At 41.6% G+C, this 27,735-nt stretch overlaps 1 protein-coding gene and 1 long non-coding RNA gene across 3 annotated transcripts in view; one reads left to right on the top strand and one right to left on the bottom strand.

Annotated features, from left to right (window-relative positions):
• Window positions 1-27,735, bottom strand: part of grm7 (glutamate metabotropic receptor 7) — a 193,010-nt gene that overhangs the window by 105,790 nt on the left and 59,485 nt on the right. The window lies entirely within an intron of this gene.
• Window positions 113-27,367, top strand: LOC114800373 (uncharacterized). The gene is made up of 3 exons (XR_003751381.1): window positions 113-189; window positions 17,736-17,812; window positions 27,205-27,367. It is a non-coding gene; the product is annotated as an uncharacterized LOC114800373 (long non-coding RNA).

Raw genomic sequence — 27,735 nt, 5'->3', positions numbered from 1 at the left:
GGGGCGTCGCCAGCACCACGTTGTCTCTGGCCTCCCCCCTCCCTTGACCGATGTTGCGCTTGCCCCTCCCCCAGCAAAACGGGTGAAGCTGTGCACGTCAGCTGACAGTTCTGTTCAATGTTCAGCGGCCACTTATGTTCCCCCGCTTCATTGCAGGACACCGTTCGGACGAGCTTGAGAGTGAAGCGGGTAAGACGGGTTTGTCCCCGTTCATTTTCCCCTTGCTGTTCTCAGGGTTCATTAAAAATTACTCTGTCGCATCCAAGACACCGGCTGAGGGTGCAGTTACAGAACCAAAAACTAAACTTAAGCGGAGAGTGTCATAAGGCACCGTGGAGGAAATGCAGCAGGGTTTTTATTCTCGCTATTTCCTGGTTCCAAAATGGGACGGTGGGCTCCGCCCTATTCTGGACCTGCGTGTTCTCAACAACATCTCAGACAGTTCAGATTCAGAATGCTCACGCACAAGGGCCTTTTTCGCTCGGCCCGTCCCGGCGACTGGTTCACTACAGTGGACCTGCAGGACGCGTACTTTAACATAGGAATCTATCCTGCCCACAGGCGGTATCTCAGGTCCTGTTACCATGGCGTGGCTTACGAGTTTCTCACGGTCCCATTCGGCCTGAGCCTCGCGCCCCGTGTATTCAGCAAATGTATAGAAGCAGCTCTGACCCCGCTCAGATCATCTGGCGTCTGGGTTCTGGCGTATCTGGACGATTATGTGCTCTGCGCCCGATCGCGCGAGCAGGCAGTGCACGAAACGAAGGTACTGGTGACCCACCTCACAAGCCTAGGTTTCAGTATAAACTACGTCAAGAGCGGACTTTCATTTTAATTTATGTACATATAAAGAATATTTTGCATGTGTGTTATTTTGTGAATATTTTTTTGTATGTTCTTTTAATACTGTATATTGTGGAGAGAGGTGTAGAAAGACGCGATGTGTGACGCGATGTTCTGACGCGATGTTCTGACGCGACCTTACTTTTTGTACAGAATACACTTTGCACAGAAAATCTCTTGGGTGTCAGCTCATCATTTGTGGTTCAAGAAACGAAATAAAAAAATTACACAATGCAGAAGAAGAACCGCTACACTATGATGACTTTCACCTTGATATTTTAGCGCGGATGTATACCTAGCCAAATTGCACTGTATGGGGCGAGAACGAGTCTTCGAACTGTGAAATTACCACATCAAACGTGACGTGGTAACATGGATGCAGCTATTTAACTGAATAAACAGTTGGTAAACACAAGTACATCTTATTGAACATAATTTATTTTCATCACCAATTATCATAGTAGAACAGCTTTCTCAAGCAGTTTTTGATGCATTTTGGAAACAGGAGATGAGCCCCTGGTCTAATGCGCCACCTGGCTTGAGAAACCCGTTCTCAAAGACTTACTTTTAGTCATTATTTGGGTAGCACACATATTCTGAATGTCTCTAATTAATACATAACTCAATAATTCTGTGGATGGGTCCATTGCATTGATGCTTTATCAAAAGAGACATTGAGTGACAGATGCTGTCGCCCATACCATAATGAATGAATGTACAGGTTGTTGTGCAGACATAGATATCTCACATACATCTAATGACTCCTGCAGGTAGTGAAGCATAATTTGTCCTAAGAAGGCTGTATCCAGAGAAGGGTGTGCAAAAAATGGTTTGATCCTGGCAAACAGAGGTGGAATAGTGGAGGGGGAAAGGCTTATTTTCAGTGTTTCCTCCCTCTAGACTGTCTAAGTAAATCAAAATCATGGTAGGAAAATGAATAGCATCTGTACTCGTCATTTTTCTGCACAATTATTTTCACATTAATTTATCACCTGTCTGAGTGCCTGAACATCGGCCCAAAAAATCCTTTACAATGACAATAACTTTAACAACAGGGAAAGAGATGGTAAACTGATGCTTTAAACAAATGATGCGCCATTGATGGCAGGGTCTCTGCCAATTTCTGACAAATCTGACGAATGACGAACTTCAGGCAAAAACGCTCCAGTCTCCTGACCACAGCTGAGCCTTCAGATGCTGGCCACTCATCACATAAAGTCCAAGTTATTACCTCCATGGCAGCCTGCCACTGACAGCCACCGGGGGTGAGCTGCAAAATTTATCTGTATTATCCATGACAAAATATTGATCTGGGTAATCATTTTTAGGTTAATCTACGTCCATTTCTGGGCAAGTGCAATGGCCTGAAATATGACTTCATTCCAGGGCTACTAAATCCAAAATTACACACAGAGTGTCAAAACTTACAAGGTCAGGCTTGAGCTATCGCTGAGTCTTGTCAGGCCTGAGTGATCGGAAGTGCTGCAACGGCGAACCCACAGCCCCAAGGTCGTAATTAAAATTTCAGGGCTAGATTTTGAACGCCTCTTACTCACCCCAAGTTATGTTTTACGATTCCCTTAAAATCAAATACTTTCCATGTATCACTGGCCAAAAAACATATGCACACTCGTTCATACCTATTACGATGTTAGAATAGCCAATCTGAATATTGAGTCTGGTGGATCAATAGGCCACATTATGGAGATTTGTGGCCAACCACAGATCCTTTGCCAAGGTTGTGCTATTCATCTGCATAGGATGCACAGATAAGGTTGTCAGGTCCAATCAAGCCACACGCATTTTAGTTTAGCAATTTTAAGGGAATTCACAGCTGACCTCTAAAATGTCAAACCACTTTTTTTGTCCAATGGAGCACAAAAAGTTCCACTGGACAATGTTTGTCTGAATTGCAATAAATAATTACATAAAAATTGTCTGAATTGCAATAATTGTCTGAATTGCAATAAATAATTACATAAAAATGTAATTAACCATTGTTAAGTAAAATCCTTAACAATGGTGTTCATTTTTATGGGTAGGGTTGGGGGAGTTTTTTTCTCTCTTGTGGCCTCTTTTCCATCAGCAAAACTCAAATCCCATTTAAATCATAACAAATACCAAAAAATATGCAGCATATTTTAGCCAAATTGCAGATTGGGGTGTGCTGTTTTAGAAGAAGAACAAAGAAACAGGCGATGAAGAGGATCATAGACCATGGTCAGCCAAGGAAAGATGAAAAACACATCAAGGTTATTTCCCTTGAAATGTCCCGCAGTTTTCTTCAGCTAAAAACTGGCAGATGGCAGTTTGTTCACCGAAGGCCTGGATAGTGGAAAAAATAATGAGTGACTGCAGGCAACAGCGAAGCATAGTGGAAGATGCTTGCAAGTCTCGGACTGCATTTCTGAAAATGGAGTTGGAGATTTGTTCAGGATTAATGGTGTTCCCAATGCTGAGAAATGCAGGCAGATACTTACCCATCATGCAGTACCTGTGGTGGGGCAGCGGTGGCCTAGTGGAAGGAAGCTGACCTGTAATCAGAAGGTTGCGAGTTCGAATCCCGAACTGCCAAGGTGCCACTGAGCAAATTACTGTCCCCACACACTGCAGAGGACACATTTTGTTGTGTCACCCTGTGTTGCAGTTTATCGCTTCACTTAAATTAGCCAGAAATATGATTGACCCCAAATTTATTCTGCAGCAGGAAAACAACCCCAAATATGCAGCAAATGCCATCAAGAACTCCATTGTGAGAAGGAGTCCTGGAAGTATGGTTCTAATGCTGCATTTGAAGATCAGCAGTCAGTATCTGCCAATGACAGCTGGTGTCAAAAATTAGACAAAGTTCTGCACTGTCGCTCAAAGGCTGCATTCTGCAAACTACATGGTCTATAAAGACTCTATGTCTTTTGATCTCTAATACCCCTGTGTGAGGATGTGGGTTTCTGTATTTTAGTACATTCTATGTCCAACATTAAATCTTCCTTTTTGGAGTCAATTGAAAATGCCTTATTCTTGCCACAAACTGAGGCACCATATATGAGACATGGTGATATATAGGTGACTTTCTGGTAGATTACTGTGCATAGCAGTCTATAATAATAATAAATAAATAAGAACATGTGCCAGCAAACAATTGATTGATAGGATAGGCCTGAACGAAACTTGACCTTATGTATTCTCAGTAGACAGCATGGTAACCCAAGGCTGGCTTATTACAATGACTGAATGGAGGGTGTAAACAGCCATATCATTATGAGAAGTCATTATCCTGGATTGCCTTCTCACACTGCCAAGTTGTGGCAGAGGGAAAATAATCAGCAGAATCATTTCGGTTGTGCACTCCTGACAAGTGACATCATATTGGAGTGGGAGGAGGAAGATGCAGAGCTTGCGCTTGTCATTTACACAAAACGATAGGAACAGCATGAAACTCTAGAAGAAAAAAATTCAATATGTTGTGAAACCGTATCCTGGAACAATGTCACCATACTGCAGAGTGAGAATTTACAAAATCAAAAATCAGTACTTAGCTTTTTGTTTGTCTTATGATACAATAAACAGAAGAAACTCTGGAATGCAGTGAATCAGCTTATGAACACTCATCAGCCACACAATAATAGTTGTAATTGTAATAATCGACAAACAAAAGGTAACTTATTAAATCACTCATTTTGCAGTGCTTAATTGCCATGTATTTAATACTAAAGCCTGCTATAATGCATTTTTAAAACTGTTACAGAGACAAGTGCGGCAAAGAGGCTCAGAGAGGGAATGATGAATTTTAACCTGAGGTCAGGGGACAGAAGTCCAGTTCATAGTCAGTAATGCCCATTCATGGCAATGGTGTATCCATAAAAGAAACAGACTCAATAATCCAGTAACATGGACACTGATAAGTGGGGCGCCGGTATTGCATTACCTTACATTACATTACATTATCTTGCAATCGCTGGCAGATGCTTTTATCTAAAATGACTTTACAAGCGAGAAATAACACTCAAGCTTCAGAACAGACAGAAAGCAACTAACAGTGCACAGTGAGTTAGGAATGTTAATATGTTAGCAGTTTATGGATTTTCTGCACCTTTAACTCAAAGGTAACACATTTTAAATGTACATTTTATATTGTAGATGTTATGCATTTGAAATACAATTGAATAAAAAATAAAAACATGCAGTATCTTTAACCCTCCTAACGGTCCATGAATCAGCACCATTGAACTAATCTATGCATTTTATTACTTATGTAAGCATATATAACACAATAGGGAAATCTCTGTGAGAGGAGGTTAGAGATGTACAAAAGTTGATCCTGAGGATAGCTATAGAATGACCCGATAAGGAGGTACAGATCTCACAAAACTAAAATCTGAACTAGGGGTGGGCAATTTATTGAATATATTTGACGAATCACAATTTGTACCATATGCAAGGTAGTAAATGACTATCATGAACATAAATTAACTACAAATCAACTATAAATCATGTCCTAATTATTATGGTAAAAAAGACAGAATGTACCTCACTTTTGAGGTTCAGAATGTCTCTTTTTTTGAAACCTGGAAACTGATTCTGGCCAGATTTTCAGAATGTCTGGGTTTTAAAACTGCATAAACATTTGATTCGATTGATTGATTGATTGATTGATTGATTGATGAAAACCTTTATTGCTGTTGCAAACCATGTCAAAAGTACAAGTACTACTGAAACTTGGCCATTGACGACCCGACCATACATATACACAACGCAGTACATTGGGGTGGGGGAAAAAGTCAGGAAGATAGGGAAAAAGGTCAGAAACAAAAGCAAGGTTCACATTAGGATAGAGGAGGGGATAAAAAGAGACAACCCCCAGATTGTAGTCCAATGGGGAGTACATTGTGGGAACCATAAGAAAAAAACCCACCTCAACAGCAAAAGCACATAGACTGTAAAAGTCTATTTTTATAAAATAGACTTTTATAAGCATATAAAGTAAAAGTCAATTGCCACAGGAGAGGGGAAAAGGGTGGTGAATGTAATCCCACCTAAACAAGCATCAGCTCTGGTGCTGCTGGCAGAACGGCACACACACAGACCCACCATTTCACGCCGGGGGGATACGTGTGCATATCATTACGTGTGTATATGTGTGTGTGTGATTAACTGTCCTTGGGTTGAGGAAGGGAGAGAGTAAATGAGAGAGTCAAGCTGCCCTGGCCGTGACGGGAGATGTTGATTCTGCAGCAGGTACTGATTAGGGGAGCCGAATGCAGATAGGAAGAGTTGTTTGGGTTTTTCCGCCGAAGAGCTGAAACTTTTGCAGCTGTTCTATAGCCTCTGGTCTGCTCCGTCCAAATTTCTGTGCAAAGCCGCTAGCTTCTCCATGATGTAACATACAAAACAATTACAATAGTCCCAGTGATGGTATCCAATTTTACATTCCATAGTCACAAACTGTGAGACCATGGCTCTGCCCATTCCATCAAACAGTCCGGCCAGCCTGGTGGGGTTTTTGACGGCTGTTGCCGTTGCCTTCGATTTCCAATACACCAGGGCAATGCCTAATCGGTTCCAAATTTGTAGATGTCTTCGATGTCCTCCACAGAAAGAGCAGACAGGCACATGATCCTCCATTTCTCCCATCCATCCATCATGTACCCGGCAGCAAACGTTCCGGCAGGACTGGGTTTGAGCAGAGTTTATACATGGAAAAGCAGGCAACAGTGCACCAAGCAAGTCATCAGAAGTTTTCAGAATGAGGAGTAATCCGCAGTCATAATCCAAAGGCAAAGGAGCAAAGGACATTGTTCAGACATTGTTATGCAACTGCAATAAAGCTGCAGGCCCGTTTACGAGATGCAAGAAGAACTAGGGTTTCCAAACAAACCATTCGCAACTAACTCCACCGTTTTGGCTTGTAAAGTAATTAAAGTAAAGTAAAGTAAAGTAAAGGTTTGAATGCCAGATGACCATTGCAGGTGACTAAAATTAACACCAAGACACCGCCGTGAACGTTTGCAGTGGGCACTAGACCATGTGACCTGGACAATGAAGCAGTGTCGTGTCAGCGTTGCTGGAGAAGGCGAGGTATGCGATACACTGAGGTCAACATGGTCCCCAGGGTATGCTTTGGTGGAGGAGGTGTAACAGTCTGGGCAGGCATCACCATTCAGCGCAAAACAGATTTTGTTATTGTACATGGCTTAGTAACTGCACGTTCTTAACTCAGAGACATCATACAACCCATCATCATTCCCCAATTCCATCAGCACACCCCAAACTTTCTGTTCATGCATGATAGGCGGTTAAGGAAGCAGTCCCATAATCAGAAGGTTGCCAGTTTAAATCCCGATCCCTCAAAGTGCCACTGAGGTGCCACTGAGCAAAGCACCGTCCCCACACACTGCTACCTGGGTGCCTGTCACTGCTGCCCACTGCTCAGTAAGGGTGATGGGTTAAAAGCAGAGGACACATTTCACTGTGTGCACCATGTGATGTGCTGCTGTGTATCACAATCACTTAAATTTTTTTTTTTTTTTAATGCTCCACCATATCGTGGCAGAACTGTAACAGATCGACTTCAGGATGTTGGAGTGCCTCATATGGTATGGTCATCAATGTCCCCTGACCTGAACCCCATAGAGCACGTCTGTGACCAGTTGAAGAAGAGACATAATGATCATACCCACCCCCTAGTTGTGCTTTGTGACCTGGCAGAACTGCATTTAGAACTTGTGGAAAAGTGGAACGCATTGCCGCAGTGGAATGCATTGCCTCAGCATTGACTTTCATTGTGGCAAATAGTGCAATCACCCACTACTTACATTGTAATTTTTTGTTATTTGGGGCTATCCTTGTTATTGTCAAATGGGGGCTAATAACTATTAAACTAATGCAAATGGTGATTCTTCTCATGCATTATTTGTAATATCAAAGGGAACTTTTACTTATTTCATTAAAATTCTGAGCAAATAGGAAAATTACTAATGTAAATAACAATATCCCTAACTTATGGTGAAAAATGTATTTCTTGAAAATTCTCCTAGATTTACTGAATACAAGGTATTACCAAGTAAAATCGTCTCCTTCCAGATGCACTAATTTTAAGTATTTTGAGTTCTGATGTCAGGTCTTTACAGCAAAACACTTACTGACCTTGAGTTTCTTACTGTGAGTCACAGGTCCAGTAGAAAAAAAAAAAAGAAAACTTGGGTCTCTTCCAGCAGTCTGGTCTCTAAAGGCACAAAAGATCAAAGCTTGAACTCAGAGGTAGTGAGTAGCAGGCAGTACAGTGCCCAGTGCAAGGACTTCACACCAATGTCAGTCTCAATCAGAAACCATAAAGCTGATCTGACTTCAGACTAGCAAAATTCCTGGACCTTCTTCAGTCAGCCATAATCAGTGTCTGGAGTACCCCGTTACTACAATTTCACAAATCTTGGCAGTAATATTGTGGTTAATACCATTTTAATACATAGAAAAATACCCATGACTGCAGCTGAAATGTGCACAGTACATGTTGGCGTTGTAATGGACAGTTGCACACTACATGCTATCTATAAGCTCAACATGTGTGTGTGTGTGTGTGTGTGTGTGTGTGTGTGTTTCTCCAGACATGTAGATTCCAGTGATTAAGTAATTATTATATAAGTAATTATTTCTCTCAAGTTTGGGTGATCGTTTGATTAATATGTCCCACCTTAAGACAATTTAAAAGGAAAAGTATATATAGGTCTCAGCCTATATTTCTTTTAAAAACATATTTTATGGTAATGCCACCCTGCCCTAATTGGCTGGTAAAGTATTTTGCAACTGCAACTGATTCCTGTGGTGCATTCAGTAAAAGTTAGGAACCTCCATTCATTAACAAAATAAAATTGGGTGTGTTCTTGCTTGTAATCTTCAGCACTAAGCAGCAGACATGTTTGTCCTTAGAGCATATGAATGTCTTATTTAGACTGTACTACTGTAAGGGGTTTTGGACTGAAATCACAGAAAGTCCTCTGAGATCTCCTGACCGGCATAAATTTGTTACATTTTACATTTACATTTATGGCATTTGGCAGATGCCCTTATCCAGAGCGACTTACAACATGCTTTCCTGTTACCATCAATAAAGTAATCAGTTCTGCTTCAGTTCTATGACTCAAACCATGAATACAATCATTTTATTTAACTCATTTGTAGTTTTACTTGCAGAGTTGCATATTCTCTAAAGAGGAAGGTCTTAAGCTGCCGTTTAAAAATATTCAGCAACTGTCCCGTGCTGACCTTGAGGGGAAATTTAATCCACCATATAGGGGACAAGACAGAGAAGAGTCTAGATGACTGTCTTCCTCCTACCTTCAGATGTGGAGTGATCAGGCAACCTGTAATGGAGGGTCGGAGAGTGCAAACAATAGAGAGTGTAAACAATAATAAGGGCTCCGAGGTCTGTTGGTGCTATCCCATGCTTGGCTTTGTAGGCCAGCATTAGTATTTTGAATCTGATGCAGGCAGCTACTGGGAGCCAGTGGAGGGAGTGCAGCAGTTGGGTGGTGAGAGATAATTTGGGAAGTTGCTGCTGCATTCTGTATTAGTTGTAAAGGCCAGATGGCATTCAGGGGTAGACCTGCTCGAAGGGAGTTACACTAATCCAGTCGTGAGACTACTAGAAACTGAACAAGTATCTGGGTGGCCTGATATTGTAGAGGAGGAATCTACATGAGTGGGAAAAATTGGTGATGTGAGATCTGTTAGTTGTTCAGGTAGATAGCAAGATCCTGATGAAGTGAAGAATCTGCTGGAAAGAATATTAGTTCAGTTTTGGTGGGACTGAGTTTTACATAAATCTGTACATCTGAGGGAGGAAAAGAGAAGAAGTGTTGTCTGCAGTGCTTATGGAAGATGGAGCAGAGGGAGACGGAGGGTTCAATAGAGATGAGAATATGTTTAGAAGTTTCTGAGGGTTGTGGGAAGATGGTTTGCAGTTTTGAGTCAGTGGATGAAAGATGTGAAAGAGTGCAGGAAGATTCAGATGAAAGTGATACAGAGTGAAGTTTATGTTAATTGAATGATGGATGGTGAGCAGTCTCGATAGATAGAGTGAGGGTGAAGGACATAAAGTGGTGATCAGAGATTTGAAGTGGAGTGGAAGAAAGGTTGGTAGGTTGAGAGGGATGACTGAAGACCAGGACCAGGACATCTTTTGTGTGTGGAAGAGATGCTGCTGTTGGCCAAGGAGAAAAAGTGGAGAAGGGAAAGAAGGCAACTGGAGTTTGTCAAGTAGAAGTTTGAAAAGATTTAAAGGGGAGTCTATGAAGTGAAAGTGAAGTGATGTCATTGTGATACACAGCACAGAACACAGTGAACACAACGAAATGTGTCCTCTGCTTTTAACCCATCACCCTTGGTAAACAGTGGGCAGCCATGACAGGAGCCTGGGGAGCAGTGTGTGGGGACCCTGCTTTGCTGATTACGGGTCGCTTCCTTACCCGCTAGGCCACCACTGCCCCAAATATGGAGTGCTTCACTGATGATGACCCCATAGCAGTAGCAAGCACCCATAACTGTAGCAAGATTGCTGAGCAGAGTGCCCAATTCATCAATAAAGGTTCCAGAGGGCAATATATGACTATGATAAAGATAAGAAGAAACTGAGAAGAAACTGAGACTGCATGTAACTTAAAGAAAGAGATTTTAAGATTTGTGAGAGGCAGCGGTGTGAAAGACCAATTCTGTGATAGCAAGAGGTCAGTACCACCACCTGTCCGGGTTTTCCTAGGAGTGTGGGAGAAGTTATAGGCAGAAGAGAGAGCAGCATGTGTTGTCCACGGAGTGGAGAGTAGTAAGGATGGAAATTAAGTCAGCTTTTTTAGCAGCAGACTTGAAGTTCCAGAGTTGGCTTTTCAGAGGAAAGACAGCGTACAGCATGCTCCAAAGGGCAGGGTTTACATGACAACAACTTCACAAAGACAGCTTCTAAAATCCAGTGTAGCCAGAATGAGGGTTACCGTCGATCATTGGAACCTGAAAAACCTTTAATGGGGATCCTTCATTTCATTATGACAACACCCCTCATTCCAATCACTGGTAAAATCCAAAAACAACTCCCCATAGTTCAAATAGCATTCTATGTGTGAAATTTTCTTCTGTACATTCATGGCTGGTACATGTTCCCTGTATTTGGCTGCACTGTGAAGCTGTTTACATCTTCAGCATATCTTCTTGTCAACATCCATGGATGCTATCTGAGCAGTTTTGTTTTATGTGAGACAGGGACAAAGTGGGGACAGTCTATAAATGCACTCTGCAGGGTCAAATGAAAAATGCAATCACAACCTTACTTTGCCCCCATAGAAACCACAGAGGAGAAAGTAAAATGGGTCAGACTGTTAAAACAGGCCTCCGAGCGTGGGCAGCAGTGGAAGAGCGTCCAGCAGTGTACTCCCTGTTCAGCACAGCGCCATGTGTGGTACATGTGAAGGAAGGCATCTAGCCAGCCAAATACCAGAAGCTGCTGATATACTGTACCAAACTGCAGAAAAGAAGGGGAGTGGGATACCTATGGGGGGTGAGTAGGCCCAGTTGTTTGTTCTTCTGTAAACAGGTAGCAAATGGGTTTGAGTGGGTCTGCTCGCCACTTCAAGTAAATTAAATATCAATACATGTGCATACCACCCTTGGAATGGGGTTAGGTAAAATGCTAAATCAATTTAGATCTGATTTTTCCCATTTTTTCCATGGAGGAGCATGAATTAAAATTATACACATCTTGCTCAAGCCGGGATAACATTGGAAAGCACCTCAAAATAATGGCGTGTGTAGCAGAGAAAAATTGAGCATAACCAAAGAAAATGTTCAGGTTTCCACTCTGCATATTATGCTTCAACTGTGGGCCTTTTTCCCCAAGTCTCTGAGGATTGTGCTATAATGCATGTGACCTATTCACAACAGAATGTATCTGACGGGATGTTGTGCCCAAGCTAATACAAGAAGGAGAGCTGTAGGCCATAGATGGCAAAGGAGTTAAATACAACTCCTTTGCCTCACTTCAGACTTCTTCAGTGTTAGATCAAATGTTTTGTTTTTTTTTTTTTTTGGAAAATGCCAAAGACAAAAAGTAATAAATAACAAAAATATACAAGTAATAAATAACGAAAAACCCTGTGTTCGATCCCAAAGTTACTACTTCATATAACACATATTATCCCATAATGCATTTTGGACTTCATAGACTTCACATTTTAATCACTCAACACATTGTTCCACATGTTTTGGTGTTATTAAACTTATTATGAAACTCTATTTGAATAAAAACTATATGCATATTTCTAATTTTGTATTCACACACACAAAAAAACTTGATCTGCATGTTAATGAGTTTGCGATAAAGAGTTGACATTTAAATGAGGCTGGTGGAAAATTGGTAATTTTGGTCCTGTTGCACTAAACTATTTAAACCACATCTATTTAAACCATGTGACTACAGTACAAGATGCCGGGAGAACCCATGCTTCAGTCTGGCACAAATAAAAAAGATAACTTATTACATATCCTAAAAAAATAAAATGTCTTTCTATGGTCATTGATCAATGGAGCATAATATGTTTAGCATTTAATCTATCAGGTGTGTTTTAATAAACTATAAATACATTGTCGGCAATTAATTTTATAATCGATTCATTGTGTCACGCAACGTGGAGACATTTGATTATAAAATAACTTGAGTTGAGAGTGGAGCGGAGTGAACACTGATGCTAGCAGAGTTTGGCACATCATAGATAGGGCGAAGCAAAAATTAAAAAACAAGCAGAGGTAGGGGAAAGATACAAGACCATATGGGCCATAATTTGCCTGCATTTTAACGCATGGATTATGCTAAAGATGTTTTTATGAATCAAATGACGCTTTAAACAAAGTTTCTAACACCTGTTTTTTTTTGCATACAGTAAAATAGACCACACACTTTTATAGGAGTAAGATGTTTGTGCAATTTCTAAAGATTTTAGTTCTGTTTTTTAATAAAGGGTTAGGAATGAATGCTTTTCTTTTTTTTTTTATCTGATTCTATGATTAATACAAATAAATAAGAATAATCGACAGATTAATCGTTTTTTTAAATAATCCTTACTTGCAGCCCTACTTAAATCACAGAGCACAGAGCAAAACAACTTCTTAAATGAAGGGAGAGGGAGTGGGAACAATGGTTTTTTAATTGAACTCCACATGATTTCCCAATCCTCTTACACATGTTCGTCATGAAAAACCATTAACCACTTCATTCGTGTTATCTAGTTAACCAGGGGCATTACAGCTGCATTGGTCTTCACTGTGGAGACATTCAGAGCCCTGAGGTCCTTTCATGTCTGCCCACTGGTTACCAAGGGTGATAGGTTAAAAGCAAGGACACGTTTCGTTGTGTGCACCGTGTGCTGTGTATCACAATGACAATCACTTTACATTCACTTTCACATGAACTATCAGGACAAAACATCCTAAAGAGTCAAACATTATGGAGAATTATGATATAGGAATAGTGAATTTGTCTCAAAAATGCAATTGTTTCCAATTTCAACAAATAAAAAAAAATACAGTATTGAACAAAGTAAAGCATCTGACATCAAAGTGTTTTTGATTTGATTTCTTTGTATAATTAAATTTATTTGTACAATTAAATTTCTCATTTGCTGTCCACATACAAATGCTGAGTCAAAGGTTTAATATAAATACCAATTAAAACTTCACTGTTTCACTGTTTCACTGTTTGCGCAACTATTTATGAAGTTTGTTGTCTACAGGTGTATTTGTTCTAGTAAATTTAATGCATAAAAGTACTCAAATGAAAAATATTAATATAGCAAGTAACCAAAATTATTCCTGGTAAAAAAGGTACCTCACCCAAACTGTTATTTCAATGTATAAATTTCACCTTATTGATTATTTTCTTTCAGCTTTTGTCTGTTTACTGATAATCAATTATTTGCACACACTATGAATTCTTATTGAAATTACAAAGATGAATGAATATTTGACTGAAAATGGGATTTTGACTGAAAATGGGAAAATATTTAGCTATTTAATGAAGAGAACAATTAGTTTGTAACTCACTCATTCCCTTCTCATTTCTGTTATTAATATGAAGATTTTGAGACTGTCTAAATGAAGTCCTTGGTTGTTTATGCACAATTAACATTTTGAAGCTTCTGAAGAAACATTGACTGCTTGCATCTTTAACCCCATCTGAGGAACTATCTGAGGAACTGAAGGTCCAAGTCTTTCTTTAGCTCTGAGAATTAATAATCTACCGATTCCATTTTTTCACTCCCACACAGCCTGAGGGACTTAAATGAAAGGTAAAAAAAGCCTAAAGAAATATTCTAAATGCCTTTGGCTGCCGTAATATTACTTAACCATGTGCTAGAAAAAGCATTATTAATAACATTTTCAAGCCTGTAATATTCCAAAGGCCTTCAGCAAAACATCATAATTAATCCAGTGTTTTACAATATGAAATATTGATTGTGAGGTTACTTATTTATTGTCACTGTACAGGGTTTAGTCACACTGCTGCAGCAGCAATGCAGAAAACAAGAGAATGAAGATCAGCAGATGACAATGAACCTAGGTCAGTTTCAAATACAGAAAATTTCAAATATACTTTGTGATGCGTTTGAGCATCTGCTACAAAGATAGAAGATGTTCAATGCAGTTGTTGGCAAATAGTAACTCCTAGTACGTCCTTCATCAGAATATAAACAAAATGTAAATGGTTAAATGATCATGAAAAATTTGTAACTCAATAACTTAATAAAGTGAAAAATATATAAATCCAAACAAAATGCAATTTAAAAAATGGGTGGAATATAAAAAAGTTCATTGACCAGAATGAGTAGAGAGTTGCAGGCACACCCGGTTGTGGTACATCACAAGCCTCACCATCAGACTCGGCATTATGATAACTGCCTAACTCTCCAGAGGTCCGAGCACCCCATCTCCTGCACAGCCGGCCATTATTGTCATTACGGGTTCATAGATCTGTCCTTAAGAACCTCTGACAGGCTAATCAATTTTACAGGCTCACATCCTTTATGGGCCTGTCCAACCGTGATCCAGCAAGTGAGGCCCTGCCGTTTGATGTAGTGGGAGTTTACAGACGAGCCCGGGTGTGCACCACACGCCTATCCAGCTATCCATTATGGGATAATGTTCTGGGAGAGCAGGAGCATGATTATAGAGCCGAGGATGGGGTATGAATGGATGCTGTTTGCTGAAAGATTGTGCAAGATTCAGGCCTTTCTACAAAACCAGAAAAATCCTGCATTCAAGTGCATGAATGAGAAATGGTGTATGTGTGCGTATGTGTTGTATTGGGGAAGGACGGATTCGGGGTATCCCGTTAAAAGGTAAGTTTAGCAACAGCTATGCATTAGAGGAAAACCCATGCTCAGAGGAAACCCCAGAGGCTCAATCCATCTGAAGTAAAATAATGAAAATGGCTGCAAAGCAAATAAAACACATATTTGCTGCAGTGGCTCCACAGTCACTAAAGAATATTATCAGTAAAATAAGTCATTATGGATGTAAAAATACATCAATTCTACTGATTTACTATAATCTACTACATTGGAAGAAAGATTCTATGATTTATACTCTATTGGGTATGAGAAAATCAAATTCCCTGCATGTACAGTATGTAGTTTCCTCTTCATTTCTTTATTTCTTGTTAGTGTCAGTTCATATAGTTCAGCTTTGATTTGCTGTTGTTCCACATTCTCTCAGGACAAATGACACAATTTTGACTGATTATTATTCTGTATGGGTTATCAAAGCACAAGACCATGATAAATACATGATATAAATACTTTGTGGAATCTAAAAATAATCAAAAGCTTTCAAATTTGATAGAGCAAAATGGGTCTGAAATAAGCACACTGGTTTCAATACTAATTTGTTCTTGAGTTTATTAACCCCTTCAAGCAAAATTCTTTACATTTACATTTATGGCATTTATCAAACTCCCTTATCCAGAGCGACTTACAATCAGTAGTTACAGGGACAGTCCCCCCCTGGAGCAATTTAGGGTTAAGTGTCTTGCTCAGGGACACAATGGTAGTAAGTGGGACTTGAACCCGGGTCTTCTGGTTCATAGGCGAGTGTGCTACCCACTAGGCTACTACCACGCTGTATTCTTTATTCATCTAAATGATAAAGAGGTGCTGTATATTTAGCTATTTCCTCTCATTGTAAGAGGTTTGAGATCATACATAGAATATGGAAGTAATCCAGTGGCTGTAATGTGTATAGTGCTTCAAAATTTAACCATGGTAACATACATTTGGGTTATAACACAGCACATTATGAAATTTTTGCATCTGGGCAGGACTGAAAGATCTGAATCAATCAGTTCTTGCCCAACTTTAACAATTTAGAATGACAATGAAAAATAACAGAAATCCGTAAACCGTAATACTGTCTGTTTTTATTTAGGATAGGGTTTGAACAAATATTATGTTGCACATATGTGGTATAGACGCATGCTCCCTGAAACCATAATTCAATAGGAAGCAGGAATCTATACTAAAGTGAAAGTGAAGTGATTGTCATTGTGAAACACAGCACAGCACACAGTGCACACAATGAAATGTGTCCTCTGCTTTAAACCCATCAGCTTTGGTTAGCAGTGCGCAGCCATGACAGGTGCCCGGGGAGCAGTGTGTGTGGGCGGTGGCACCTTGGCAGATCAGGATTCGAGCCTGCAACCTTCTGATTACGGGGGCGCTTCCTTAATCACTAGGCCACCACTTCCTCATAATAAAAGTGATTCATAAAAGCAGAAAAAAAAATTATTCATTAATTGGTTTCTAGCACACAAAATGCTAGAACAATATAATTTCAAGCGATAAAAAGTTGTTTTTTTACCATTAGCCACTAAGCAGCATCTGCTAAACAACAGTAGGGTCTGCAAATCATTATTGTTTGATTAAAAATCAAATAGACAAAGGTCCAACCACAGCCTAGACCAAAGGCACGTGGAACATCTCACTCTGTTCACCTCCGTTCCAATCATATAGCCACTGCCAGCACACTCACTTTCTTTATTGATTATTCACAATTCATTGTAAGGTTCGTATAATGAGCTATTGGCAGGAAATGAGGGTCCATTTGCAGAAAAAGTGTTGCACTTAAGGCAAAGTACTTGTTGGCCCAAAACACAAGGACTCACATCTGCCACTCACTCAAATTACCGCTTCAGCCCAGTTTCCAAACAACTGCTGCAAATAAATAAATAGATTTTTCCGTTTTTATGAACTTCTGCATTATGATGAGTTCAGTATGTTTATGGGATCTTGGACATCACTGTATGATATAGCACTGCATCACAACTGCTCAACTGAACAGGCACATATTTGGCAGTGCAAAAACCCTGTACCAGCTTCAGGTAGATGTTTTGAGAAATCATATGAGAATTCAACCAATCATAATAAAACTATAATCCTGGAGAAATGTGACGTCACAGTGAATAGTACCATATAATATTTATCACGGGTGGTTGAAGTAATGGATCATGTAAGGACTGTTTATACTAGTGAAATTTCAAGCCTTCATAAAAATTGCATGATGCCTACATGCATGTGCAATATGCTGTCTCAGTATGGGAGACAATGCAGCCAATTTTGTTGCCATTTATAATTCATGTTGGAGCCATTTAAAAAAATAAAAGGCAGTGAATATTTCAGTAGATATAATACTTCAATAGTTTATTTGGAGTGCCAAGAGCTTAATCCGATGTGAAAAAGGAACCACATGGATCATAAATGCACTTGAATTCATTTTTATTTCAAGTGCAAAACATCAATATAATAAAAATTTACTACTAATAATACATCAAATATTAAAATTTCCTGTTTTAATTTATTTTTCAGGAAACTGGCCTTTTGACCACTATCAACCAGCCAGCAGCTTCCGCACCAGGACCCACAAGAAGAAAAATCAGACGCTGGTAATGAAAGAGCAGGAGAAAGTGAGAGTGAGACAGAGAAGGAGGCAGCTTTGAATTCCTGAGAGGTTTATCGCACATCTTTTTAAGAATTCTATTTGAGGGAGTGAGTCAGCGAGGAGCTTGTCTCGGGCCCTCAGCATGCGGTATTAAAGTCGGATTTGTGCCTCCTCTGTTCAAGCCCTGGCTCCCTCTTTCAGAATTGGCAAGATGAGTCGTGTCTGTGTGCTGGATCCCACAGTTTAGGGAACTTCTGTGATGGTGGGGGGCTGTGCTCTGTGCAGCAGCAGGCTGTTCATATGTTCCAATTCGATTGTGGGACATCTAAAAAATCTTTGTTTCCACACGACAGGGAAAAAAAATATTTTAGTTTTTTTCAGGCTGCTGCTAACCATGACTACATAGCCATCGTAGGCAGCAGCCTGCACAAAATTCTTCAAAAATCCAATACTGAGTACCAACTATTATTATTAGTATGTATGTATGTATGTATGTGTGTGTGTGTGTGTGTGTGTGTGTGTGTGTGTATATATAAATAAACTCATTATACTATTTACTATTTATATTAGTATAATGAGTTGAGGGTCACATGTATTAAGTTTCTGGGGTGCAGAGAACGGTCAGTACAACTGTTGCACCAGATTTGTGTACAGCATATCCAGAAATGTATAGTGAAGTGAAAGTGAAGTGATTGTCATTGTGATACACAGCACAGCACATAGTGCACACTACGTAATGTGTCCTCTGTCCTCTGCGCCTCCTGCCTTATGCGAGCTGCAGGAGGTGCTCACACAGCACCAAACACAGCACCGGGACGCTGCGCTTATTGTGGCAGGAGATTTTAATAATGCCAGCCTCAAACACACAGTGCCAAACTTTCATCAGCATGTCACCTGCCCCACCAGGGGCGAAAAGACACTGGACCATTGCTACACGACAATAAAAGGACGTATACAGGGCACAATCTCGTCCACCGTTTGGAAAATCTGACCATGCCAAATACAAACAAAGGCTTGAACAGGAAGTTCCGGTTCAGATGGCAGTGGCATGCTGGACGGACCAATCGGTGACCAATCGGCAGACTGGGGCATGTTTCAAAGTAGTTCCAGACACATTAGTGAGTTTGCAGAAGCGGTTGTGAGTTTCATTGGGAAGTGCAGTGGTGGCCTAACGGTTAAGGAAGCGGTCCCATAATCAGAATCCCGATCCGCCAAGGTGCCACTGAGGTGCCACTGAGCAAAGCACCGTCCCCACACACTGCTCCCCGGGCGCCTGTCATGGCTGCCCACTGCTCACTCTGGGTGATGGGTTAAATGCAGAGGACAAATGTCACTGTGTGCACCGTGTGCTGTGCTGCTGTGTATCACAAGTGACAATCACTTCACACTTTACTTATTTGAAACGACACCAATCAGAAGCCGTGGGTGGATAAAACCATCTGCAACGCTCTGAAATCTCGCACCGTGACCTATAACGCGGGGCTTGCTTCCGGGGACATGGAACCATACAAGGCTGCGTCGTACAGCACGTCATGCTCGCTGATGACGAACATGTTCTCGGTGCTGGCAGTGTCCTCCTGTCTGCAGCTTTTGGAGCAGCTAGCCAAAGCAACGCTAGAGTCTTTAGCTGCAGAGAGTGAACACCAGGAAGGCAGCAGGACCAGACGGCATCTCGGGGTGAATCCTCAGAGCCTGCACAGACCAGCTAGCACCTGTGTTCACAGATATATTCAACCTCTCTCTATCTCAGTCAGTGATCCCCACATGCTTCAAGAAGTCCATCATTGTTCCGTTACCAAAGAAAAACCCATCCTGCCTCCCTCAATGACTACCGACCTGTAGCCCTCACATCAGTAGTGATGAAGATCTTTTTGTCATTACTGGACACACTCGACCCACTACAGTTTGCTAACTATCCCAACCGATCCACAGACGACACCATCTCATATCTCCTCCATACAGCACTCACCCACCAGGACACTCGGAAGGAAAATCATGTTAAAATGTTTTTCATTGACTACAGTTTAGCATTTAACACAATAATCCCTTCTACACTCACCACCAAGCTGGAGCACCTGGGACTCAGCTCATCTCTCTCTCAGTGGATCTCCAACTTCCTAAGACCACAGGCACTAAGGATGGGTGGATATAACTCTCAGCACTGGAGCCCCCCAGGGCTGTGTTTTAAGCCCCCTGCTGTACTCCCTGTTCACATACAACTGTACAGCCACTACTAACTCCACCACCATCATCAAGTTTGCTGACCACACCGTCGTGGTGGGCCTGATCCCCGACAACGACGAGACGGCCTACCTGGAGGAGGTTGGAAATCTGGTGAACTGGTGCCAGAGGAACAATCTCCACCTGAACGTCAGCAAGACAAAGGAGTTAATGGACTTCAGTACCAAGCAGGAGAGCACCTACCAGACCCCTGTCATCAACAGGAGCCCAGTGGAGAGAGTGGACTGCTTTCGTTACCTCGGTGTCTACATCACGTAGGTGAAGGTGTGCAATGAGTAATTCAAATGTCACATCAACACCATGGTGAAAAAGGCCCGGGAGCGTCTCTACCACCTCAGATGCCTGAGAGACTTCAGACTGCCCTCCAAGGTGCTCAGGAACTTATACTCCTGCATCATAGAGAGCATCCTGACGAGAAATATCTCAATCTGGTTCGGGAACAGCACCATGCAGGACAGGCGAGCCCCTAGGGTGGTTCAATCAGCCGAACGAATCATCCGTACCAAGCTCCCTGATCTTCAATCTATCTACAGCAAACGATGCTGTACCAGGGCCAGGAAGATAGTGAATTACCTCAGCCACCCCAACAATGGACTCTTCTCTCTGCTGCGATCATTTGCACACCTTCACCCTACCTGTTACACATATTTTATGTTAAAGACGTAAAAGTGTAATATTTGGTTATGTTTGCAATATTTGCATTTTGGTCATCATTGTATACTTGCAACATTTGCAATACTGTGGTCTGTAGCAGTCGCAAAAAGCATTTCACTGCATATCATACCGTGTATGACTATGTATGTGACAAATACATTTTTAATTTGAATTTTAACCCATCACCCTAAGTGAGCAGTGGGCAGCCATGACAGTCACCTTATAATTACGGGGCCACTTCCTTAAATGCTAGGTCACCACTGCCCCATAGTGCTTCCTGATGTAAAGGCACATTTCATAGATGAGGTGATCCTATAAAACTGGATTTGTGTGTGGCAGCCTGTACCTGATCATGCCTGTGCCTCGGTATAACATTAGGCCAGAGGGGAATATGCTACGCTAACAGCCAGCAGCGATTACAGAGGTCAAAGAAGCGGATCTTATTGTCGCTGCGAGATGCTAGATGAAAATGGCACACCCCAGAGCCATTATGCAAGAGCCATTCAATTATTGACGAGACGGTGGAGATGACCGCTGAGCTTCTTACGAGACGCCACAAGGCACTACCACTCTCCTTTTCCATGCCTGTGAAGGTGGTCATCAGGATCTCTGCAGAACCCTTTACTGGCATGAGCGGAAAAGGCAATAAATCTCCTGCAATTTCCTTCGGAGAAGAAAAGAATCCCAGCGGAGAGGATGTGTCTTGCCTGTCTGCCCCCTTTTCTTCTTTTATTATAATTTTTTTTTGTGTGTGTGAAAGTGAAGTGATTGTCATTGCAGCACACATTGACACAACAAAATGTGTCCACTGCTTTTAACCCATCACTCTTGATTAGCAGTGGGCAGCCCGGGGAGCAGTGTGAGGGGACGGTGCTTTGCTCAGTGGCACCTCAATGGCACCTTGACAGATTGGGATTCAAACTGGCAACCTTCTGATTATGGGGCCACTCCCTTAACCGCTAGGCCACCACTGCCCTTTTATGTTTTTCTGTTTTCTTGTTTTTTGTTTCCTTTCTTCTTGCCTGATTACTAAATTTTCAAATTACTAAAGCTAATTTGAACTGGTTATCTGTGTAAAAGACACCTGTCCACATCTTCAAACAGTCAGACTCCAACCGTCATGGATTAAAATCCTGCAGCACATGTCCAGGCCCATTAAAAAATTGCCAGAAATCAACTAGATGATCCAGAGGATAATTGGGAGAATGTTGTGTGGTCATTCTCTCTCTCTTATATGGAGCTGTACACAACAGAAGAAGAAAGAATGCATGCACAAATTAGCACAAATTAAATTTTTTAGTTCTGTCACAGCTGAATTTTGGAAAGAGATTTAAGATATAGTATTACAAAACCGCCAAGACCTATATAAAAGCAAAAAAAAAAAATCATAATAGGGGACCTTTAAAATGATACACAAATCCTTGAATGTTGCATTTTCTCCACAAATTTGCATTCTGTCATTATTTATTACACTAAACCTGGCCAGAAGATGCAGTGCATCTGAGTCTCATAAGTGATGGTGCTGGCTCTCACAGGCCCCGCCTACAAAGCCTCTTGAGTGATTAATCATTGCGTATGCTCACAGAGGATCAACACGTATTGATCTTGGCTGACCACAGATAACATTCCGACAAGGGATGGTACTCCCACCTCATTAGTGTGTCATTACAAAGGGACACTTAATGCAGCTGGAGTAGCACCCCCGCCCACCCTAGCAGCCCTTGCTGTGCAAAGGCTCACTGTTGGTAATGTAAGAGTCCTGTTAATGGGCCAGCAAGGGACACCATATTCTCGGTGTGGACAGCGCAAGGCAGCAATGCTGACAGAGGGCTATGGCTATAAAAGGGAATGAATAATGAATTGGGGAGGGGGGGCAGAGCCCCTCAGATCGCTGTGTGGATGCTGCTGAGCTCTTGGACAGCAAGGAAGTGTGAGACATCTTAATAACATGAATCTACTCCAGGCTGTGACAAGAAAGAAATTACTACCTGAACACAAATATGAAAGAAAGAATGTGACTGACTAATGAGCACCTCCACCTGATATTATGAGGACTGCATAAATGAAGTTAATCACATTAAGATTAAAAGAGAAACAATGTTGATAGAGGTGGTGTTGATGTCATGCCATTGGTGTCATGAGCAGCTATTTGCCATTAATAAAATCTGTGGTATATGAGACACTGTGGATTTACAGACTTGGCCAGATTAGTAAATGTTTTTTTTTTTTTTCTGAGCATTCTATCTAAACAATATGACCTTAAATAGAGCGCACCTGATATAAGCTGCACCTCCAAATGATTAAAAGAAAAAATATATTTTACATAAATAAGACGCACTTGTCTATAATCTGCAGGTGGCCAGTAGAAACATGAGATATTAATGGAGCAAGATGTAATGGGAACGTTTTTTTAAACTTTCAATTAAATACATAAATTAGTGGAATGAGTAATAAATGTGCAAAGTAAAATGTGAAAAGCAAAATACTGTTGTGTTAAGTGGAACAGTGCATTAATAGATAATTTTACAGACATATAGTGGGGCAGTGGGGCAGTGGTGGCCTAGCGGTTAAGGAAGCTGCCCTGTAATCAGAAGGTTGCCGGTTCGAATCCAGATCCACCAAGGTGCCACTGAGGTGCCACTGAGCAGAGCACCGGTCCCACACACTGCTCCCCAGGCACCTCATGGCTGCCCACTGCTCATTACGGGTGATACAAAGTAACAAAGTGTAGTGATTGTCACATGTGATACACAGCAGCACAGCACACAGTGAAATTTGTCCTCTGCATTTAACCCATCACCCTGACTGAGCAGTGGGCAGCCATGACAGGGTTAAAAACAGAGGAAACATTTGGTTCGCTGTGCTGTGTATCACAATGACAATCACTTCACTTTCACTTTCACATATTACTCAATATAACAGAGGTAGTGTGTGTGTATCAGACCAGAGTGGAAAGTCTAATGGCATGTGGAAAGAAGCTATTGCATAGTATGGCATTGAGGGCCCGATGCTTCGGTAGAATCCTTCACAATGCTGATGTTTTTCCAGCTGCAGTCTGCTTGGTAAATGTCCATTATGGAGGGAAGCGATCATCTTCTCAGCTGTCCTCACTATCCGCTGTATGGTCTTACGGTGCAGTTCCCAAACCAGACAGTGATGCAGCTGGTTAGAATGCTCTCAATAGTCCCTCTAAATAAGGTGGTGAGGATGGGTGGTGGGAGATGGGCTTTTCTCAGCCTCCGCAGGAAGTACAGACGCTGCTGGGCTTTCTTGCCTGTTGAGCTGGTGTTGAGAATTCAGGAGAGGTCCTCCTCTAGATGAACAGCAAGGAACTTTGTGTTTTTGACACAAAGATCCATCAATGTTCAGTGGAGAGTAGTTCCTCTGTTGTCTTCTGAAGTCAACAATCATCTCCTTTGTGTTTTCCATGTTCAGAAATATATTGTTGGCCTTACACCGATCTGTCAGTCATTGCACCTCCTTTCTGTATGCTGACTTATTGTTCTTGCTGATGAGACCCTGGTTGTGTCACCAGTGAACTTGAGGATTTAGTTAGAGCGTCGTGAATCAGCAGGGTGAACAGCATTGGACTGAGCACACCACAGTGGTCAGTGTGGTAGTGCTGGAGATGCTGTTCCTGATCCAGACAGACTGAGGTCTCTCAGTCAGGAAGTCCAAGATCCAGTTGCAGAGGGAGGTTTACAGGCCAAGCAGGCTCAGCTTACATTTACATTTACAGCATTTATCAGACGCCCTTATCCAGAGCGACTTACAATCAGTAGTTACGGGGACTGCCACCCTGGGGAAATTTAGGGTTAAGTGTCTTGCTCAGGGACACAATGGTAGTAAGCGGGATTTGAACCTGGGTCTTCTGGTTCATGAGCGAGTGTGTTACCCACTAGGCTACTACCACCTTTATGCAGCACCTCAGCTTTTTGTTTGGTCTTGTGGTGATGGACTTGAAGACTGTAACATCATCAGTGCATTTGCTGATGTAGCTGTTCACTGATGTCGTGTAGTCCTCCATGTTTATGGTGTTGTCACCATTGGTTGCAGCCTTCCTGAACATTTGCCGGTCAAAACATTTTCGCACTCAAAACAGTCTTGAAGAGCAGAAATGGTCCCTGCCGGCCACGTTCACACCTGCTTCAGAACAAGTTTTGTGTGTCTGACAAGCAGTCTGTATGATGGAATTAGCATAACAGTGATGTGGTCTGATTGGCTGAGATGGGGGCGGAGCTCAGACGTTTGTGTATACGAGATCCAGTGTGAGATCCTCTTGTCGCAAAGTCTACACGCAGATGGAATTTAGGAAGAAATTACTTAAGATTTGCATGGGTGAAAACTCCGGCGACAACAAACAGTCTGTCAGGGAGTACAAAAAAGCACCGTTGTGGAACCGTTGAGGCTGCTGCAAGCTACTGTTGCACTGTGACAGTATTATGATCATGTTAATATTGTCATGTCTGCAGTAAGACAACCTGGAATCACACCTGCATCTTGTATTGTTGTGACATCATTATTGTTCTTATTGAAACCACACTGCATATCATGGTTAGAGCTCATACCTAACAGCTCTAATTTGGCATGACCTACCCCACCTCCCATCAAATGCCCAGGTCTAGTCACATTTTTGCATAATGAAAAAGCAGCAAAATGTCTCTGAGAGACCACTTTGGTTTAAGAAGGCTGCTCATATTTTAGCTCAGTGGCTAGAGAGTTTGACTATACTTTTAACCTCTGGTGAGAAATGAGAAAAACTGGAACACCCAGTACTGTACTGCATCTAAAGACATCATCACACCGTGTTCCCGACATGGGAGGCTCAGTTCTGAGAAAACCTTGCCGTTAAAAATGAATGAAACAATGCTGCAGTTAATCTGTGGCAATGATGATCACTAACAATGGGAGGCTGATGTAGCACCCTCGTTTATTATTGATTTGAAGACTGAAATTTTGAAAAGGTACTTAGGCAAGGCTTGAGAATAATGCAGTCCATTTAGCTTGGGCAAACACCTAGGGGCAGCCGGAGAAACGCAAGAGCATTATGACTGCTTGCTCCCCCAGGGGGTTGGATAATGGCTGCCTAACATTCATCACCTGAAGACAAGAGTGCGACACACAGAGCCTGGATTGCCCTAAAAAAAAGGCAGGGAACACTGCTATTGGGATTCAAATGAAGCTGTTCCAAACATTCTGAAGACGCTCAATTTTCCGCGAGCATGGGCACTGTAGCTAAATAATCTGCCCCAATTTCTAAGTAGTAGGAAATCATTAAATGTTTGCCTGCCACGTGTGTTCCCAGGGCGTACAGATGCAGCAGGTAAAGCAACACACAGAACAAATGTAATATAAATTCTGAGGTTTCAATATAAGTGAGGTGGTGTAATATCTCAAAAACTTAAACTCAATTGTATGAAGGCTGTAAAAAAATTTTGATTCCTGAAAAAAAATGTATGAAAACAGGCCCTTGTGACAAACCATAGATGTCCATAAATTAGGGTATGTGTATTAAAAAAAAACTTTAAACACATTTACTGAAATTAATTGAATACTTAAATACTTTGCTGGTAATGACAGCTCTGAAATGGCCCCTGCAGTGGTGGCCTTATGGGTAAAGATGTGGACCTGTAATCGGAAGGTTGCCAAGGTGCCACTGAAGTGCCACTTTCTCTTCAAGAAACTGGACACATGCATGGCTCAGTTGTGATTTTGTCCAGGTCTTCCACAGGATTTGAAACAGTCTTCAAATCTGAAACGTTCTGTGGGTCCATTTTAGGGACTTTCTATAGGAATCAGGCCAGGTGAGAGTCTGCTAGGCTCTCTGCTTGTTTCATCTTTATTCATCCTTCCTTCAATTATATGAATTATGCCAGAGCCATATATTGAAAAAGAACCCAACAACTTGATGTTCTCACCTCAAAACATGCTTATCAGGATTTCGTTCCAGCTCTGCGAGCTGGCCACAGAAGGTGGGTAGGGGTTAGGTACACGTGTGTACCTTAGTCAGACAGTTTTTCTAATGAGCAGCAGGGGGTCTCAATTAACTTTCTCACTGAGTTGGGATCTTTATTTTTCCATGACACCTTCAAATAAGACAAATATGTTAAATTCTTAGAGTTAAATTCTGGTCTCATCTGACCAGACTGTATTCTCCTAGTATTTCTCATGCTTGTCTAAATGTTGTCCAGCAAACTTTAAATGTTTCCTTGATGGCTTTTTCTTCAGCAATGGAGTGGTAGGCCTTTTTATTTTTGAGTGACATAAACATGGAGCATGGAAAAGGGGATGGATCTGTGCATGTACTGATTTCTAATGACAGATGTCAACTTTGAACTTCATCTTTATATTATTTGAAGCATAAATTTACGAGGTGCCAAAATCTTACTAGACTAAAGCAAAGCTGAAATTAGTGACAAACTACAGAGCTCTGGACATCAATGTGACACCGTAACAAACACAACAGACAGCAGCCTAAACTATTTTGCCCCTACTCTACAGGAACTTTGTCATGTTCCCAAGCTGAATGGCAGCGCATCACCAGCGCCTTCACATGCTGGAGAAGACGTCCACCACCCCCTACGCCCACCAACATCTCCACCAACGAGCAGACACGGATGAGATCACCACCAGAGGACTTCTGGACTTCCTGCAAAGACTGAGGGCGGAGTTTGATCGGCCAGAGCCTGAGCCAGGTATCGAACTCTGCCCCTCCACCACATCCAGTGCCAGGCAGGATTCGGGGCAAGAAGACCCAGCACTGGCGGGCGACGAAAAGGTCGTGCCTTCCGAGATCCTGGCGACGAAAAGGTCGTGCCTTCCGAGATCCTGGCGGTGCCAGACAACCCTTTCTTCTGTTTGTCTCTGTCTGTGTGTGTGTGTGTGTGTGTGTGTGTGTGTGTGTGTGTGTGCATATCAAACACAATGCTGTTTGATATGCATATTTTTTATGATCTAAAAACTCACAATAATATTCTAAAACTCACATGTAGATAAATGTCAATTATGATGGAAAGTTTATTAACACTGCGT

This window comes from Denticeps clupeoides, chromosome 12 (genome assembly GCF_900700375.1).
Source record: "Denticeps clupeoides chromosome 12, fDenClu1.1, whole genome shotgun sequence".
Taxonomy (NCBI): Eukaryota; Metazoa; Chordata; class Actinopteri; order Clupeiformes; family Denticipitidae; genus Denticeps; species Denticeps clupeoides.
Note: the sequence above shows the minus strand (reverse complement) of the source record. Positions and strands in the feature narration are given on the sequence as shown.